Source organism: Brachyhypopomus gauderio, unplaced genomic scaffold (genome assembly GCF_052324685.1).
Source record: "Brachyhypopomus gauderio isolate BG-103 unplaced genomic scaffold, BGAUD_0.2 sc179, whole genome shotgun sequence".
NCBI lineage: Eukaryota > Metazoa > Chordata > Actinopteri > Gymnotiformes > Hypopomidae > Brachyhypopomus > Brachyhypopomus gauderio.
Genome location: NW_027507000.1, coordinates 201607 through 206995, shown reverse-complemented (window position 1 = coordinate 206995; position 5389 = coordinate 201607). Strand labels below are relative to the sequence as shown.

General features: G+C 40.3%; 1 long non-coding RNA gene across 1 annotated transcript; it reads left to right on the top strand.

Annotated features, from left to right (window-relative positions):
• Positions 1-1247: 1247 nt before the first annotated feature.
• Positions 1248-5064, top strand: LOC143501929 (uncharacterized). The gene is made up of 3 exons (XR_013127021.1): positions 1248-1338; positions 2163-3037; positions 4726-5064. It is a non-coding gene; the product is annotated as an uncharacterized LOC143501929 (long non-coding RNA).
• Positions 5065-5389: the final 325 nt, after the last annotated feature.

Below are 5389 nucleotides of genomic sequence, written 5' to 3'. Positions count from 1 at the left end.
ACTGGGTTTTAGTGGTTTGTTTACCTTTCCTTATTTTTCAGAGCAGGTTTGTTTACACTACAAGTCAAATGTTTGGTCACACCTACTTTGTTTATTTTTATTATTTTTGACATAAAAAAACGGAAAGATGCTAAAGCAATGAACGAATGCTGTGCTCTATTTATGCTCTAATAAACAAATATTAGATTCTTTGAAGTAACTGTCCTGTTCATGAAGCAGCACCTATGATGCTTTAACATCAGTCCTGAAGACATTCTCACATGCAGAGACCTTGTAGAGAACTAAAGTTCTGAAATAAAGGGTGCATTTAAAATGAAGTATGTTGAGAATTAATTAATATATACAACAACCTTCCCAAATTGTCTTATAAACAAATTAAGGCATAATCCTTTAGATTAAAATGCCTTTTTTTGTGTTCAAACATTTGACTGGTAGTGTACATCAGTCATTATTTGCATGAATCGTACAGAGATATTCTAATTGTGCTATGATGCAGCAGAATGTTATAATATGACGAGAGAATAACATGAATGAACTCATTTCTTTTAGATTGTCAACATGTCTGACAAGGTCCTTGTGTTGATCGATCCCCTGGCAAATGAAAGTGCACTCGAGCGCAAGCTGCTACGTAACTGGCGGTAATAACATTTTAACATTGCTATTTTACAGTGCTAATTTTGGAGCTTTTTTCTGAAAAGAACTGGTGTGATGTTAAACTGTGTTCTTCTATCATTTTTTTAAAACAATAATTAGGAACTTCTTAAGGATGACAGGCCATGGAGACCAGGAGCCTAAATGGACAGTACAAACAATGCTGCACAACAAGCAGCAGGATTCCAGCAGTTGTGGGATTTTAGTGTTGAGGGTAAACCTTTTGAAAATAATGTGATGGGCATTTATAAGTAACTGATATTACTCTTACCATGTAAAATGCCACTTTGCAGTTTGCAGAAGATTATTTCCAGAGGAGAAACATCAGCGCTGTCCAGACATCCCCACAAGATGTTACCAAGGCACGACTTGAAGTAGCCTGTGCACTGCTGCAGTGTAAAGTTCAGTGGTATCAAACACTGCATGAAAGCAGTGCCATAAAGTTTTCTTTAGTCAAAACCCATATAAATCCATATTCTATCATCTGACTCAAAGGTAACGAAACTATCAATCTGTGTCCTGTACCATAAAGCTACTGCAGAGACTCTTTACTACATGATTATTTCTAGAGAATGAGTGCTACAGTTTAAAACCATACTAAAATCATTGTTTCTAGGGAATGCAGATGATTACTGTGTGGTGTGCTCCTTGCTGGAATCTGATGCAGACAAGAGCATGATTGAAATGGTAATGTATAACATAAGCATACTTTGTATTATTAGACAACTGGAGTAGTATTAGTACTAATATGTACCTAATGGCTTTTTTTGGGGGTAGGTGTAGTGTGATTTCTGCAGTAGGTGGGCACATGTTGAATGTGCCGAATACAACAAAGACACTAGTCTTACAAATGTGTGCAAAAAATGTTACTGTTGTAAAAAGTTAGTGTTGTGCTTGGTTTATATACAAGTTCTAATAAAGAAGTTCTAATAAACTGCATATCCATGTTTCCCTTGTCCATACAGTGCACACAGAGTTAGTAGCGATGTAAAAAAAAAAAAAAAAAAACAAAGATGGGTGTGACGCTGGGCGCAGGGAGACGGACGAGGCACGAGTCCAATGGTCTTCCACAAATGTTATTTTATTTAATACAAAAATAGTCCAGACAGCGCACGTATAGCTTACACACATGAACGTATAAGACTGACATAAATGACTAACAAAGACGAGCACGGGACAATGCGCGAACGCACATTAAATAGACAAACCACATAAGCGCCGAGTGTTCACGAGATGAGCCACAGGTGAGACTGATGAACACACTCAGACACAACCACACCGACGGAGATCCTGTCTACGACTAGACGTAGACAACATAAACACACGGCTGAAAGCTGAAACACATGTACTGAAACACATGTACATAAACACATGTACTGAAAGCATGATTTGATAAGGAAAGCATTATTTGATGTATGATATCAGCCTATCGAGATATGCTCACCATGTAAAATATTAATAAGGAAGCTATAATAGATTTTAATCCACGCTTCCCTTGTCCATACTGTCAGGGTTGGACCCAGGACCGTTCCTCCGGTCGCCACAAGGAGGAGCCCGCGAGCTAGACCTGGGGGCAATCAGGCACAATAGGCTGCAGGCGTTTGCAGCCTACTTAAGGCGAGCAACTTCAGCAGTCCTTTGCTGAAGTTGTTAGTTGTATTCACGCTCACAGCCTAATTAACCTAATTAGTCCCTAAATGCACATGTAATGTAATGTAATGAAAACCAAAGGAATGATTGTTGAATGTTGGTTCAGGCCTAAAGAGCTTGTTCTTATCAAATTTAGATAACACTACACTAATCAATATTTTTTTTCCTTAGGTGACAATTCCACATCCTGTCAGTTGAGATCCAATAATTCAGAGACAGTTGACAAAATGTATTTCCCAACCTGGGAATAAGGGTAGTGCGCTGTCCACACCAATCTGTGGTGGGGAGTTTGACATCTTCAATGGGACTGTGTGTCTACTGGAGAAGAAAAAGACCAGGAGCAAGAAACGGCAGTTCTTTACCCAGATTTTCCGAGGCAGTTCGCTTAAAGCCTGGAAGAGAGAACGGACCAAGATGTTTGCATCTGGTGATGGTCCTGATGGAGGTTCTGTGGGTGCTGTTAAGAAGCAGAATGAGGAGGAAAGACAGGTTGCTGCTGAGCCCACAACCATCACTCTCAGTCCACTTTCAGTTACAAGCTGCACGTCAACATCCGTTACATGTGATGTGGTATCGGACGAGTCCACCACTGCATTTGAGCCTGAAAGGCAGGATCAGCTGTTTGTACGTGTCTTTCTCCTTTGAGGGTCATGATATCAGCTACCCAGCCAAACCTTTCCTGCTGGAAAAAAATACAGGGGCCTTTTGGACAGGAACCCTAGAAAACGTTAACCGGGTGAGTGACAAGATGCTGCATATTAATAACAACCCAGATCATCAATGACCTCAAGAACAGGCTAGATAATTAATTTACATTTGTTTTATAGTATGGTTCATTTATTTAGTATGTCAGGGTTAGTTGTTTATTTAGTAAAAAATAAATTAAATAAAAACAATACCACAACTTAGTCAAGGGATCCATTTGAGAGACCAAACTTCCCAATCAGTGTGGCCAAGGGACTCTGTAAACATTGTTCTGTAGGAGTGAATAGAGCTGGAAAAATTGCTGTATGTCTCATTATCCCATGAGCAACGCACACATGAATCATCTTAACTTTTATTTATATGATGCTTGCTTGTTCTAGGTATTTCCAGGTCTTAAAGGGAACGCCGGCTGATAACATATGTAAGCCTTAATATCGTGTAATTACTCTAAATTATTAAGACACGTTGTAAAATTTCACAAAAAGTAGCAGATTCATTAGATTTTCTGTAAAATCCCGCTGCACGTAGGTCGCCATTTTTATAACTGCTGACGGGCGCAGCAGGTAGTGACGTCAAATGGTTGCAGTGACTGGCCGTCGCGCTTGAGCACAGCTAGCTAGACCTGGCTACTGTTCAGCCTTTTCAGCTTGAGCCAGAACGCAACATTTCTGACATCAGCGGCTACAACACCCACCAAGTGAGTGACAGAGAGAATCCAGCGCATGTTTATGTTCACGTTTCTTCGTGCGGTTCTCGCTCCACATTCTGGGGCTTTTGGACTTTCTGTGTGGGAAAACTGTGGGCACTGCATTGTGTTTTAGTCTATGTTTAAAACCAACAGCACCCGTCAACTCTCACCAGTCGGGCTCTACTGAATGACTCAAACGCATCGGGACTGAAGAGAGCAGAGCCGCGGGTCTTTTGGTAGCTGTGTTCGTCCACACGCTGCTTCCCAAATTTTTCTCCTCTTTTTATCTTTGGGAAAACTGTGAAGACTAATATCAGTCTTCCCACTGCCTTTCGACTGGAAATAACATCCAACGGCAACACAGTGTGGCATGGTTTTTTTTAAGGTAGCTCAGCTAACTAACATTAACTCCTTCCAACCGCAGTCAAGTTTAGCGCGCTGCAACCATTTGACGTCATCTACCCAGCAGGCATTGCGCGTCAGAAAACATGGCTGCGCCCATATGTCAAATAATTCGAATAAAAGTGTTGATTTGTAAATAAATTTGCTGCTTTTGTGATTTTTTTTTTACATGTAATTAATCTAAATTATTAAGACATCATATTAAGGCTTACAAGTGTTACCAGCCGGGGTTCCCTTTAACATTCTTTAATGCCCGTGTACTGCTGCAAAGTTTAGAATATACACTTATACCTCTTGAACTCTTAGGAGTTTAGTCTGTACACGCTTCAACCTCACACTGAACACCGTTAATTAACTAAATGTCAGTAGTTATGCTATAGCTATGATGATCCTGTGGAGGACCCATGCCACTGTGGAGATCTCGTCCCAACTCCTTTGATCTAATCATAGTACAGATCCTCGCCCATGCCCATCTCATGCATTCCCTCAAACACCTATTAGTCAGCAGTTGGCAAATATAGAGTGATACATTTTTAAAGACTTTGGTAAGCTTAGGTAATTAAAGCAGTTTTTAATAAATGATAATAAGGAAAGAAGGTAATGTTAATGTCTACCTTCTCCACCTGCAGTCCTGCGTTCCTTGTGCACAGCAAACAAACTGTACTGGCTCTGCTTGCTTCAGGGATGCTGTGTGGGAAGCGGCCGCATGCACCATTCTGGCCACTAGTGAGCTTCATCCCCTGAATACTGTTGGTCTCCATGGATACTCCTCTCATTCACCTGTGTTCCAACAGCCTCATCACCACACTATATAACACTTCCAGTGTCTCCCAGTACATGTGAAGTACTGCCATCACTTCCTGGTCTGCATATCAAGTCTATGTTACATTATGAAAACATTTTGTCTGACATGACATAAAAACGGAATAATATGACATTTATCAAAATGTATGATTATGTTCATTATGTTGTAGTCTCTACATGCAGACCACCTTATTATTTTGGAGACATACACCATCAGAATGGCACTTCCAGATGTGTGTACACCTGTGTGGAGAATTCCTTCATGGTGTGACGCATGTACAGAGGTGGCAGGAGGCAGAGGCTGCAAACTGAAAGCTTCATTATCCATGGTAAAAAGAAACACCAAGACTCAGGCCAAACGGCAGTAATAATGTAGATAGCAGCACTTTCATGAAAAGGGACATTTCAGACCTTAGTATTGCAAAAAGTATTTGTATTCACAATTATTGTATTAATGTTGAGGACATCTGATTAATATGAAAATATTGA